General features: G+C 44.3%; 1 protein-coding gene across 4 annotated transcripts in view; it reads left to right on the top strand.

Annotated features, from left to right (window-relative positions):
- The window catches only part of TMEM150C (transmembrane protein 150C), a 112,793-nt gene that overhangs the window by 29,027 nt on the left and 68,421 nt on the right, over positions 1-15,345 (top strand). The gene's annotated exons all lie outside the window — the stretch shown is intronic.

The raw sequence follows: 15,345 nt of genomic DNA, 5'->3' as shown, positions 1-15,345 counted from the left end.
CCATAGGTGACTACTGGAAAAACCATAGCTTTGACTAGACGGAGCTCGGACTAATTAGGGAAGGGCTGTGCTGTACTCCGTCATGTTTGACTCTTTGCGACCCCATAGACTGTAGTCTGCCAGTCTCCTCCATGAGATTTTCCAGTCAAGGATACTGGAGTGGGCTGCCATTTCCTTCTACTAACCGTATCTTGGTTAAGGCACTGTGAAGTGGTGCCAAGGGCTGAGAGTCAGTGCCCACAGCCGAGGGGTCACTGTGTCCCATGGTATTGGCTCATGACCCTGTCCACACTGCTCTTGTGGCTTTGAGTGACACCAGGAGTACACCTCCCTTCTCATTTGGTGTTGGGAGACCCCCCCACAGTGTCAGCCATGAGGTCCTGTAAGGATCTGCCCTGCTGGGGATGGCAATCCCATCTGCAGCATCCCTCTTTCAGCCCCCAAGCCCATAGAGTATCAGGGATCCCGTTTATGCAGACAGGTGGCCCAAGTGGAAAAAAAAGGGCTGTGGGGTGTGTAGGGGGAGGGGAGGAGCACTTTAATCCTACCTCCCCCCAAATACCTGAGGCTGTTGCTCAGTTTGCCTGAGATCTCTGGGTCTACTTAAGTGCTACTGACATGCTAGTAGTCTCCTTAGAATTAAATTGGCACAAAACAAAGAAGTTGAGGCTGCTCCAGATCTCCTGCTTATAGACCCCAACCCCTCTGAAGGGAGGTAGATGGGAACTCCCACCCCAAGAGAGGACATCTCCCACCCCCTTCCTCACAGCTGCAGTCACTGGAGACCACCAGGAATTTGTCCAAAGACAGAGGGGGGAAAAATATCTGCTGGGAGATACAAAACACTCAAAAAGATTTTAACAAAACAGCAAAAAAAAAAAGAGGGAACAAAAAAATGCGCTGATTATCCTGTGGTTGGTTGGGGGCAGGAGGGGAAGGAGGTCCCAGAGAGCGGCTTCTGCCTGGAATTAAGCCGGTCCTTCCTCTTCTCCCTTCCCCTTTATCACGACTGAAGACCGGTGCTAGCAGGAAGCTAAATAAATAAAGTGTTGGGTAGACAAACTGCCACTTTTGGTGGCTGCAAGCCCAAGGGAAAAGGAAGGAAGGGAGGAAACGAGGGAGGGAGGGAGGGAGGAGCTGCAAACCTTATCAACCCAGCAAAAACCAGAGGCAGCGAGCATCATCCTAGTCCAAGAGTACTTACTGATAAACCAACAGTGACAACAAAGAACTAAGTAGAGGAAAAATAAATCACAGCCTCCTCCAAGGACATGCACAGGACACACATTATAGTGTATGTTAATAACTAAACATCATCTCGTCCTCTTTGGGTTCTGATGACAACATACTTCTCATTTATGAATTTTGCTTACAAATTGAAATCTACAGGCACTCCTACTGATGTCTTCAAAAACTCCTTCACTATAGAGGCTTTGGCAGCCTCTTTTCATGCCTCCAGATCACTTAATATAATGGCCATTGGCTGCCCCAGGGCTTCTGATGCAAGAAACTGCCCCCCTTGGTCTCCTGCTATACACCATTAAAACAAGTGATGGCTACTTACTGAGCTTTCCTGAAAACAGAGGCTCTCACAGACCTCGAGCCTGTGACCCTCCATACCCAGCTGTCCCTACTGCTTTGTATGTGTGCGTTAGTTGCTCAATCATGTCCGACTCTTTGCAACCCCGTGGACTGTAGCCCACCAGGCTCCTCTGTCCATGGGATTCTCTGGGCAAGAATATTGGAGTGGGTAGCCATTTCCTTCTCAGGGGATCTTCCCAACCCAGGAATCAAACCTGGGTCACCTGCATTGCAGGCAGATTCTTTACCATCTGAGCCACTGTGAGTGCTTCTGCTTGGATCCTAAGCATGCCACAAGCTTAGCACGGCTCCCAAGGCCTCCTTAAGACAAGATGGAGCCCCACTTGGGCCCTTTGGTGTATTCCACCTAGAGAATGGGGTGGTTTCCCTATACCTCTGTCCCTTGCCAGATGCCAGGGAACTGGAGGAGGTCACCCCCAGACCACTTGGCTACCTGGAAGGTGTCTTTGGATTAACTGAGGGGAGAGCAGTGGGAGTTCACGTGCTGTACAGGCGGCACTTCTCGCTTCAGACAGGATGGAGTTCAGTGAGATGCTGCTCCTTTCCAGACTGTTCTGAGCCAGATTGTCCCCAATAAAGGAGGGGCCCCAAGCAACAGCATACTCAGCCACACTCCAGGGGGTCATCTCGCTGTCTGGAAACCCAGCCCAACAATGGCTCCACCTCATATTTATTACAAACTGTTGGGCTATAGCCTAAAAATTATCCCCTTCAGGGTAAAATAGTTTAGAAATCTCTTGCCTCACTGATAACCCAGAATATAAACCACAACTACACAGGTCTCTGCATATACTAAGAGGCTTCCCAGGTGGCACTAGTGGTAAAGAACCCGCCTGCCAATGCAAGAGAGGAAGATCCCCTGAAGGAGGGCATGCAACCCACTCCAGTGTTCTCACCTGGAGAATGGAGAATCCCATGGACAGAGGAGCCTGGTGGGCTACAGTCCATAGGGAAGCAAAGAGTCTGATGTGACTGAAGTGACTTAGCACACGCACACACTGCGTATACTAAGGCCACAATACAAGGCTTTGCCAGGACACTCCTTGCCTTCAGAGTTACAGACATTACTGGCAGTAACCAAGATGCACATTTTCACATTTCAAAATTCGCAATGTGGGACACTTGGAAAACTAGCCGAGAGGTCCTGTTTTTTGGCTGTCGGATCCTAGCTGTGGCACATGGGATCTTCATTGCATCGTGTGGGATCTTTTCAGTACAATACACAGACTCTCTGCTTGTGGAGCACAGGCTCAGTAGTTGCAACTTGCCAGCCTAGTTGCCCCGCTGCACGAGGGATGTTAGTTCCCTGACCAGGGATCGAACTCAAGTCCCCTGCATTGCAAGGAAGATTCCTTACCACTGGACCATCAGGGAAGTCTCCCATGGAACGTTTATGTCCCTGAGAGATTTCAAGTAACACAGTTTAATTGAGAGACATTTGGTCTCTCAAATGGGCTTGCCAGGTGGCAGGAGTGGTAAGGAATCTGCCTGCCAGTGCAGGAGACACAAGAGACACGAGTTTGATCCCTGGGTTGGGAAATGGCAACCCACTCTAGTAATCTTGCCTGGAAAATTCCAAGGACAGAGGACCCTGAGGGCCTGCAGCCCACAGGGTCACCAAGAGTTGACACGACTGAGCACTCAGCTTTTGGTCTCTCAAACAACCCCTTTTCAAATTCTAGTACAACCAATAGCAAACTCTCAAGTTCTCTATGTTGCCCCAGGCCTTAACTTATTTTTATAAAATTTCAATCTACCTCTCACCACTTCAGGCTAGAGGCCAGATCAAGGGCACATACTTTCCTAGGAGTCATTAACCACAGCTTATTCCACAGGCCAGGCCCCTGCTCGCCTGATATAGGACTCATTTGAACCAAAACTTTCACCAAAACTAAAATAGCCACACACCACTCTGTTGACTGTTGGTCTTATTACTGCTGTTTTAGGCATTTCCATTGGTTTACAGTCTGGAAGTTCTCAGCAACTCAAATGTGTACCCACTTGGAAAGGGTCCCCCCAGTCCCACATCCCAGACAACATTGTCCTGGCCCAGAGTCTCATGGTTGGAGATGACATTGCCCCAACCCAAGACCACAGCATTGGAGACAACTTCACCCTTGGTGTCTGAGATGTCTTCACATCTTACACTAAAACCTCCACCCCAGGGGTACTCACGGACCACCTCTCCTGTGGCACAAAGTGGACATGGGACATCTTTTTTTCCTTCCTGAGCCTTTGGTCTGCTTAGCCCTCAATTCTAGTATACTCCTTGCTGTCTATTAAAATGTACACCCCTAAAAAAATAAATAAATAAAATAAAATAAAATGTACACCCCTTACCCCCACGGCTAAAGGACGAGATCGAGGTTACTAATATAAACGGAGAGACATCCTTAGTGGTCCAGCGATTGAGACTGTGCACTTCCAATGCGGACATTTGGGGTTTGATGCTGACTATGCCAAAGCCTTTGACTGTGTGGATCACAATAAACTGTGGAAAATTCTGAAAGAGATGGGAATACCAGACCACCTGACCTGCCTCTTGAGAAATCTGTATGCAGGTCAGGAAGCAACAGGTAGAACTGGACATGGAACAACAGACTGGTTCCAAATAGGAAAAGGAGTACGTCAAGGCTGTATATTGTCACCCTGCTTATTTAACTTCTATGCAGAGTACATCATGAGAAACGCTGGACTGGAAGAAACATAAGCTGGAATCAAGATTGCCGGGAGAAATACCAATAACCTCAGATATGCAGATGACACCACCCTTATGACAGAAAGTGAAGAGGAACTAAAAAGCCTCTTGATGAAAGTGAAAGAGGAGAGTGAAAAAGTTGGCTTAAAGCTCAACATTCAGAAAACGAAGATCATGGCATCTGGTCCCATCACTTCCTGGGAAATAGATGGGGAAACAGTGAAAACAGTGTTAGACTTTATTTTTTGGGCTCCAAAATTACTGCAGATGGTGATTGCAGCCATGAAATTAAAAGACACTTACTCCTTGGAAGAAAAGTTATGACCAACCTAAATAGTATATTCAAAAGCAGAGACATTACTTTGCCGACTAAAGTCCGTCTAGTCAAGGCTATGGTTTTTCCTGTGGTCATATATGGATGTGAGAGTTGGATTGTGAAGAAGGCTGAGCGCCGAAGAATTGATGCTTTTGAACTGTGGTGTTGGAGAAGACTCTTGAGAGTCCCTTGGACTGCAAGGAGATCCAACCAGTCCATTCTGAAGGAGATCAGCCCTGGGATTTCTTTGGAAGGAACGATGCTAAAGCTGAAGCTCCAGTACTTTGGCCACCTCATGCGAAGAGTTGACTCATTGGAAAAGTCTCTGATGCTGGGAGGGATTGGGGGCAGGAGGAGAAGGGGATGACCGAGGATGAGATAGCTGGATGGTATCACGGACTCGATGGACGTGAGTCTGAGTGAACTCCGGGAGATGGTGATGGACAGGGAGGCCTGGCGTGCTGCGATTCATGGGGTCACAAAGAGTCGGACATGACTGAGCGACTGAACTGAACTGAACTGAACTGGGAAATAAGATCCCACAAACCAAGTGGCACAGCCAAAAAGAGAATCTTTGGATTTCCCTAGTAGTCCAGTGTTAAGACTCCATGCGTCCACAGCAGGGGGCTCATGTTCAATCTCTGATCAGGGGAGTTCCAGGGCTGTGCTGTGCAGCCCCCTCCCAAAGAAAATTAAATTAAATTGATATAGACTGTTGCTTTCTCCAAGAGGCATTTGTCTCATGTCAGCCAGCCCTTTGACTTCCTGGGGAAAGGACCACCCACTCCTTGCAACCACAGTCTCTTGCCTCTTGCCTTCTTTCTCCAACCATGACCTTCTTTCCCCTCCCCATCGGTTAAGCACAGTACGTTGTGCTCTAAATAGTGGCACCTTCAGGTATGATTGTGACCCAGACTCATAGGCACAGTACTTTATATATTTTTCCTGGTTGGCTCCCCCACCAACATTTTTCCTAAGGAAACCATACCCCAGGGTGCAATGGTTACACTAGAGTTTCCAAGTTCTTTACCCACCGGGTGTTTCTGGCTTCCGTCAACCCAAGGACAATATTGATTCCTATCCTGATAAGGTTTGTCTTCACCTCAGGAGCAGCTAGCCTTGGCACCAGTATAGGGGCTGTTCTCAAACAAAGTCAAGTCCTGACTGCCACCCAGCATCTTTCTATAGCCTTTTCAGATCGCTCAGAGGCCAGACAAAATACTGTCCCTTAGGCAACAAGCCCATGAGTCCCTAACTCACATGGTAATAGATGACAGACTGGCTCTTGACTACTTACTAGCCAGGGATGGGTGTGTGCCTTTCTTCCCACCTGTTGTCTTAAAGTAAGAACATGCAGATCAGAGACTTCCCTAGTGGTTCAGCAGTTAAGACTCCATGCTCCCAGTGCAGGGGTCCGGGTTCAATTCCTGGTCAGGCAACTAGATCCCACATGCCGAAACTAAAAGACCCCACATGCTGCAGCTAAGACCCAGCGCAGTGAAATAAATAAACAGAAATAAACAAATACTTTTAAAAGAAACATGCAAATCACAAGGAGGCACAGGCCACCCATACCAAGTTGACAGGTGACTTCCTCAGCATCTGAGCTGCCACGCTGGGAAGGTGAAAGCCTGGATTCTTTTGTTTGATGGTTCAGTTTCAGTACACTCACACAATGAAAGTAGAGTTACAAGCTTTGTTACTTACAGACCCCAGAAATGGGAGCGTACAATGAGCCAGGGGAAGGGCAGCCCTCCATAGTGGGGTGGTTGCGGGGAGCAGAAAGAAGATAGAGAGCAGGGTAGCAAGCACCTTTCACTGATAAGATGGTTGGGGCCAAGGTTACTAACTTTTCTGGGGGCTCAACGCTAAATGGTTATTTTTACTGCAGGATAATTGCTTTGCAACGTTGTATTGGTTTCTGCTGTACAATAATGAGAATCAGTTGTAACTATATATATATTATATATATATACCCCCTCTCTCTTGAGCCTCCCTCACACCTTCCCCCCATCCCACCCCTCTAGGTCATCACAGAGTGCTGGGCTGAGCTCCCTGAATTATATCACAGCTTCCCACTAGTTATCTGGGGCTTCCTTGGTGGCTCAAATGGTAAAGAATCTGCCTGCAGTGCAGGAGGCCAATGGGTTGCCATTTCCTTCTCCAGGGGATCTTCCCGACCCAGGGATCAAACATGCATCTCCCTGTATTTACAGATGGATTCTTTACCACTGAGCCACCTAGGAAGCCCCAAATGCCTACTATTAGAATATAAAATATGCTATAAAATGCCTGAGCAGCAACTCAAAATAGCTGTTTTCTCATCACACATAGTACGTCCTACTGTATGGCATTATTAACTCAGATACAGGCCAGACTACAAGGCATGGGCCAAGAGGTAAAGTTCTCTCATACCAGCATCTTCTAAAAGATTTCTCTAGAATCAGAGATGTTGTCCTATTCTCTTCTTGGCTATTGCTAACAAAGGGACATGCCTGGTTGTGGGACTGGGTTCCACACTCTTATCATATACTGTCACCTATAGCAGAGTTAGCCTTCCACGGCCAAGTCAAGCTGTCCCACTCACTTTAACAGCTCCACAGCCCAGGTGGCAAACGTCATCCAGCCTGCCTGGTATTGTCAGTGATGTCGCAGCGTCACAAGGCCAATTGTATACTATTATAAATTTATGAAACTTCATATTTTCCTACCGCCTCAACATCCCCACAAACAGGCTATGCGCACCCCTGCCCAGGTGGCCAGGTTAGAAATAGGCTGGTGCCTACCGCAAGTTTCTTTCTTCTTGTTTTCTTCTGATTTCATTTTGTTTCTTTTAAAAATTTTATTCATTTTCTTTATTTTTGGCTGTGCTGGCGTCTTCATTGCTGCAAGCATGCTTTCTCTAGTTGCGGCGAGCAGGGCTGGTCCCTGGTTGTGGTGTGCAGGCTTCTCATCGCGGTGGCCTCTCCTGTTGCAGAGCACGGGCTCTGGGTACATGGGCTTCAGTAGTTGTGGTGGGTGGGCTTACCTGTTCCTCGGTGTGTGGAATCTCCCCGGAGCAGGGATTGAACCCGTGTCCCCTGCATTGCCAGGCGGATTCTTAACCATTGAACCACCAGGGAAACCCTTTCCCCCGCTTTTGGCCTAGTGACATTCAAAAGGGCCAATGATACCCCTCATATCTTTCGCTTCTGCACACTCCCCTAGCCCCCAGTAAAGTCATCTGCCTAAGGTGCCCTCTTTCTTTCCCCCTCTCTGCTCCCTACCTGGCTTGACTGAACCCACTTACTGACTGCCGGCCCCCTTCTCCCTTGTAGTCCTCTGCCATGCCTCCCCCTTCTAGAACATGTGAATATAATCCGTCTCTTTCACTTTCAAACCCTTCCTTGTGGTGTTAAACCAGTTCGCACCAGACTGATCATCAGCAAAAACCCATTTTAAGTCATAATTATTCCTTACAACCCAGGTACCTGTGGCCTCCCCAACCAAGTCACTTCTTCCGCATGCAGCATCGGATCTTTCCAAACAAAACCTCCAAAGTGGGTGGGAAAAAAAAAAAAAGCAGCAGTTTTCTGGTGATGTAATCATTTAACACACAGAAACAATTATACTTCTGTAACTTAATGCAGGAATTTCTCTTGGGACTGCTCTGTTCCGCTGATTTGTTTGTTGCTTCTTGCAAAAGGCCACATTATTTTTATTATTGAAATTTTTGATGTTTTTATGTGTACTTTTTAAGTTTGTAATACACTGTAACATATGTCAGGGTGCCCCCTTCTTGTCTCTCATTCCAGATGAAGTTGGAATCTTCTTGAAGTTTTAGGAAACCTGCATAAACCTGTGGTTGGTAAACTTTAATGTGTATTAGAATCACTTAGGGCTTGGTAAGAAGATAATTTTCTTGAAATTACTTGAAATTACTACTCCTCTTGTTTTTCTTTTAAGTCTGGGCTCAACCTAGGAATCTGAATTTTAATAAGCATCTGAGGCATTGTAAAGCAGTAATCCCTAGACCCCAGTTAAAGATGCACTGCTGGGAGTAATTTGCACGAAATTGACAACTTTTTACTGTCTCTCCCTTTATTTGGGTCTTCCTTTTATCTTTTAGTCAAGTTTTCCCTCTGTATGTTACATCTTGCTCATTGTCAGTGGGGTTTTTTTTCCTATTATATTTTGTAATTGTTATTGCTAGTACACAGGAAAGCTGTTAATTTCTTAGATGTTTGCTTTTTATCCAGCCACTTTGCTGAGTCCTCTTGTTAAGCCTGATAGTTTTTCAGTTAAATCTTTTGCAAGGACAAGGGGAGAGTGAGATTGGTAAACCAGCCCAGCACCTGGGAACACTTGATTTTTGCTTCCTTCTTTACAACATTAAATTTAGCATAAACTATTCTGCCTAGTTTATGTGTCTCTGCGTTGCCTAGAGTTTCTAGAACAATGCTAAATGAACACTCGTAGGTGGCGGTTTAGTCACAAAGTCACGTCCAGCTGGAGTGGGCTGCCATTTCTTTCGCCAGGGGATATTCCTGACCCAGGAATTGAACCCAGATCTCCTGTTGCAGAGAACTGAGCTACAAGGGAAGCTGAACACTCATAGGATTCACCCTTAATTTATTCCTGATTTTAAAGGGAATGTCTCTACTGTGGCTTCGTGGTTAAGAACGGTTTTGGCCATTGCTCTTCTGTGTGTTAGTCGCTCAGCCGTGTCCGACTCTTTTCGACCCCATGAGGTTTAGCCTGCCAGGCTCCTCTTTCCATGGGACTCTCCAGGCAAGAATACTGGAGTGGGTTGCCATTTCCTTCTTCCTGACCCAGGAAGATCGAACCTGGGTCGATCCCTGGGTCTCCTGCACTGCAGGCAGACCCTTTACCATCTGAGCCACCAGGTTGCTGTTCTATGGACCTTTACAAAATCATGATAAGGAAATAGCCTTCTGTTCCTACTTTTCTTAAAGCTGCCTTTAAAAAAAGAAATGGGTATAGAATCTGTGGGAAGGAAAAAATTCTTTTTCCTTCTGTCCTACTAGGTTTCAGCTGAGGCCTGATAAAAAGGACTAACAAAAGACAAATGAACAAGAGAAAACCAACAAGTTTATTAGCATGTGCATCCTGCTTACACATGGGAGTGAGCAGAGATGAATAACTCACAAGGGTGGTTAGGATCTAGGGACCAATGAGCCAGACATCCTGGAGTGTGAAGTCAAGTGGCCTTGGGAAACATTCGTGCTGCTCTGCTTAGTTGCTCATGGGTAACCATCCCCTTCTCCAGGGGATCTTCCCACCACAGGGATTGGACCTGTTTCCTCTGCATCGGCACCCAGATTCTTTACTGTCTGAGCCACCAGGGAAGTGCAAGAAAGCATTAATATGAACAAAGCTAGTAGAGGTGATGGAATTCCAGCTGAGCTATTTCAAATCCTAAAAGATGATGCTATTAAAGTGCTGTACTTAGTATGTCAGGAAGTTTGGAAAACTCAGCAGTGGCAATGGGACTGGAAAAGGTCAGTTTTCATTCCAATCCCAAAGAAGGGCAATGCCGAAGAACATTCAAACTACCATACAGCTATGCTCATTTCACATGCTAGTAAGGTGATGCTCAAAATCTTTCAAGCTAGCAGTATGTGAACTAAAAGCTTCTGGATGTACAAGCTAGATTTCAAAGAGGCAGAGGAACCAGAGATCAAATTGCCAACATTTGCTGGGTCATGAACAAAGCAAGGGAGTTCCAGAAAAACTTCTGCTTCATTGACTGTGTGGATTACAACAAACTGTGGAAAATTCTTAGAGATAGGGAATACCAGACCACCTTACCAGTCTCCTGAGAAACCTGTATGCGGGTCAAGAAGCAACAGTTAGAAATGGACATGGAACAATGGACTGATTCCAAATTGGGACATATATCGTCATCCTGCTTATTTAACTTATATGCAGAGTACATCATGTGAAATGCCAGGCTAGATGAAGCACAAGCTGGAATTAAGATTGCCAGGAGAAATATCAATAACCTCAGATATGCAGATGACACCACCCTTATGGCAGAAAGCCAAGAAGAACTAATGAGCCTCTTGAATGTGAGAGAGGAGAGTGAAAAAGCTGGCTTAAAACACAGCATTCCAAAAACTAAGATCCCGTTCCCATCACTTCATGGCAAGTAGATGGGGAAACAGTGGAAACAGTGACAGATTTTATTTTGGGTGGCTCAAAAACCATTGCAGATGGTAATTGCAGCCTTGAAATTAAGACACTTGCTTCTTGGAAGAAAAGCTGTGACAAACTTAGACACCATATTAAGAAGCAGAGGCATCACTTTGCTGACAAAGGTCTGCATGGTCAAAGCTATGATTTTTCTAGTAGTCATGTACAAATGTGAGAACTGGACCATAAAGAAGGCTAAGCACCAGAGAAATGATACTTTTGAACGGTGGTGCTGGAGAAGACTGTTGAGAGTCCCTTGGATGGCAAGGAGATCCAATCAGTTAATCCTGAAGGAAATCAACCCTGAGTATTCATTGGAAGGACTGACTGATGCTGAAGCTGAAGCTCCAATACTTTGGCCGCTTGATGTGACAAGTCAATTCATTGGAAAAGACCCTGATGCTGGGAAAGATTGAAGACAAAAGGAGAAAGGGGCTGGCAGAGGATGAGCTTGTTAGATAGCGTCACTCAATGGACATGAATCTGAGCAAACTGCAGAAGATAGTAAAGGACAGGGGATCCTGGCATGCTGCAGTCCATGGGAATCAGATGCAACTTAGCAACTGAACAAAAGCATTTTGTTGTACGTCAATTACACCTCAATTAAAAAAAAGAAGAATTTGGAATATATACCTAACTTCCAAGGGGAGGGGAGAAGGGGAACTTAGCAAAAGCAAATGACTCTGGCTGAATCGGCCCTTCCTTGGGAGAGCAGATGGTGTGACAACGCCTGACTTTTCTACTGTGCATAAAGAAGATTACAGTTGCTTCTGAAAGGATTTAGGACAATCAAGTTCTTTGGGAAATCCCTTAGGCAGATGAAGGATTTCAGGAACTCCAAAACCTTTACTTCACAATAGTTCTATGTCAAAGGGGTAGATTTGGGGGTGGCATATCCTGATCCCCTCAAATCTCACACAGTGCCTTTTTAGTGTCTATTTAAGTGATAATATTATTTTCTTTTCTTTTTTAAAGAAAAAGGATCTTAATATAATTCCTAAGGCATCCCCACTCTTCTGAAATAATTCATATCTAGTTATAGCTTATTCTTTTCTTGCGCTCTGAATTTTATTCCTTACAAAAGCAATCTCTCCAACTGTGAGAATTTTCATTGCCTGGCACAACTACAGTTGTCAAGACCAAGGTTTAAAAGCAGATTGCAGTAAAAAAATAAATAAAAGACCTGGGGGTTAAAAAAAAAAGGGAGACTGAAGCAAGGCACCAACTTCAGTTTTGAATATGGAGCCAAATTCAAAGGGAAAGTTCTAGGTGGTAACCTCTTCTAACACAAACCAGATTTGTTGATGCTAAAACCTGTGTTGATAAACCTTTCTCCTGATTCACATTCTTTGTGTGTGTTTGTGAGTATGCTCAGTCATGTCCAACTGTTTGCAGCCCCGTGGACTGTAGCCCGCCAGGCTCCTCTGTCCGTGGAGTTTCCCAGGCAAGAATACTGGAGTGGGTTGCCCTTGCCTTCTCCAAGGGATCTTCCTGATCCAAGGATCAAATCTGTGTCTCCTGCATTGGCAAGTGGATTCTTTACCACTGCGCCATCTAATTGATCAGAAAACATTTCTGTGGTTTCCTGATTCATTGAGAAACTGAGTGTGCTTTGGACTTGGAGTCTCCTTTGTTTCTATAAATTTAGCTGAATACTTCTTAAACTGTGGTCATTTGAGAAGATTATCAGAATACTTACTGGCATGTTTTGGGGTGGTTCCCTAATGGCCAATCTGATTGGGAAGATGGAGCTAAAGAGATCTTTCTGGTTCACTCAGGAGACTCACACACAAGATCCAGGGACAGAAATGATTATTGTCTTTTCTTTTTCTCCTTTTTTTTTTTTTTTTTGGTATAAGGGCATAAACTGTAGATATGTGGAAAAATGAAGAATTAATAATTTTTGGTAAAGAATTATAAAATGTCATCAATTCAAAACTGAGAGTTGATGTCTTTTGTTTTTATTCAGAAATGAAATTGGTCTATAGTTTTTCTTGGAGATAATGTTTTTGGTATCAAAAATACCCAATTTTCAAAAAGCTTTGAGTAGCTTCTCATAGTTTTCATGTTCTGATATAATATATTCAGCTTTAAAATTGGATTTTTCTTAAAATTTTGCAACTGTTAAAGGGATAATATTCAGAAAAAAGGAAAAATTTGACTCACACAGATAGAAAAATGAACATGTGTTATGGACTTTATTATATCCCTGCCTTGTTATAAAGGGGGCTTCCATGATGGTGCAGGTGGTAAAGCATCTACCTGCAATGCAGGAGACCTGGGTTTGATCCCTGGGTCAGGAAGATCCCCTGGAGAAGGAAATGGCAACTCACTCCAGTATTCTTGCCTGGAAAATTCCATGGACAGAGGAGCTTGGTGGGCTACAGTCCATGGGGTCGCAAAGAGTCGGACACAACTGAGCGACTTCAGTCACTCACTCACTCACACTCAGTAGTCAGGGAGGGAGCCAGGCAGATGTTATAACCAGTTCAAAGTGAACTTTTTCAAATGGACACATTTACAGATCAATACTGAATATTGAAATGAATGTACTGAATATTGAATGAATATTCAATATTGAAATGAATGTATAAATGTACAAATGAAAACACAAAGTGTTTTTTCACAGATAAGAGGGGAATCAGTTGAGCTTCTACCAGACACAACAGAATATGCATGTCGTCGATAAGAATTATTTTGTGTTACTCTTAATTACCTATAATTTATGATTATAAAATAGCTTTCATAGAATCAGATAACCCGGAAGGCCATCCTCTAGATGATACAGTTTTCCACTGAGCACAACTTTTTTCCTACAGAAGTGACACATTAGTAAAGCTAAAGAAATATGTTTATTCAACAAAAGTTTTAATTTCTATCCAGTGTCAATTTCTTTCTTTTTGTTATTATAAATTTATTTATTTTAATTGGAGGCTAATTGCTTTACAATATTGTATTGGTTTTGCCATACATCAACATGAATCTGCCACGGGTGTACATGTGTTCCCCATCCTGAACCCCCCTCCTACCTCCCTCCCTGTACCATCCCTTGAGGTCATCCCAGTGCACCACCCCCAAGCATCCTGTATCATGTATCGAACCTGGACTGGCGATTCATTTCATATATGATATTATACATGTTTCAATGCCATTCTCCCAAATCATCCCACCCTTGTCCTCTCCCACAGAGTCCAAAAGACTGTTCTATACATCTGTGTCTCTTTTGCTGTCTCGCATACAGGGTTATCGTTACCATCTTTCTAAATTCCATATATATGCGTTAGTATACTGTATTGGTGTTTTTCTTTCTGGCTTACTTCACTCTGTATAATAGACTCCAGTTTCATCCACCTCATTAGAACTGATTCAAATGTATTCTTGTTAATGGCTGAGTAATACTCCATTGTGTATATGTACCACAGCTTTCTTATCTATTCATCTGCTGATGGACATCTACGTTGCTTCCATGTCCTGGCTATTATAAACAGTGCTGCAATGAACATTGGGGTACACGTGTCTCTTTCAATTTTGGTTTCCTCAGTGTGTATGCCCAGCAGTGAGATTGCTGGGTCATAAGGCAGTTCTATTTCCAGTTTTTTAAGGAATCTCCACACTGTTCTCCATAGTGGCTGTACTAGTTCTTTCTAAATTTGACCCATTTGGATTGCCTACATTTAGATTCAGTTTTAGAAATTCGTGTATTTCCAGAATATAGTCCATTTCATTGAGATTTTCAAATGTATTAGTTTTCAGTTGCTTACGGTATTTTCTTCTCTATCTTCTAGAATTTTCTTTTAAATTATTTTTGAAGTCCTATGATTCAAGTATCAAAAATTATGAAGTTATATAGTGATGTATATCTTTCCTATATGTTCATGCATTCGTGCTAAGTGGCTTCAGTCATGTCCTACTCTGTGTGACTCTGTGGACTGTAACCTGCCAGGGTCCTCTGTCCATAAAATTTTCCAGACAAGAATACTGGAGTGGGTTGCCATTTCCTTCTCCTGGGGATCCTTCTGACCCAGGGATCGAACCCGAATCTCCTACGTCTCCTGCATTGGCAGGCAGGTTCTTACCACTAGTGCCACCTGGGAAGCCCTCTCATCTATGTCCTGTATCTGCCTAATTCCCACTCCTCCCAACAACTACTATTTGTTTTATATATGGTGTGTGTATATAAAACTATACACACATATATATACCCAGTATACAGTGGGAAAAAAGACACGCAACCGAGAGCTATGAGTTCAGTTCTATTGGGGGTAAACTGACAGCCTCTTTAATAGGTCCAAGGACCTGCTCTGCAGAGGTGGGGGTGGTGTGAGGTCAGCATATATATGACTTTGGCAAAGGGGGTATGTGCAGTCAAGCACACATTTTGGCGGAGACTTCCTGCTAGTCACAAGGAGCAGATGTCACCATTAATGATTTTAGTGCTTTTCTACGTGTGAGAAGGTGAAAGAATTTGGGTTCATAAAATTTTCTTCTGAAAATATCAAACCCTCCAAAGGCCTGTTCTGCCAGTTTCCCCCAG

Source organism: Ovis aries, chromosome 6 (genome assembly GCF_016772045.2).
Source record: "Ovis aries strain OAR_USU_Benz2616 breed Rambouillet chromosome 6, ARS-UI_Ramb_v3.0, whole genome shotgun sequence".
Classification (NCBI taxonomy): domain Eukaryota; kingdom Metazoa; phylum Chordata; class Mammalia; order Artiodactyla; family Bovidae; genus Ovis; species Ovis aries.
The sequence above is the reverse complement of the archived record's forward strand: the minus strand, read 5'-3'. Positions and strand labels throughout refer to the sequence as shown.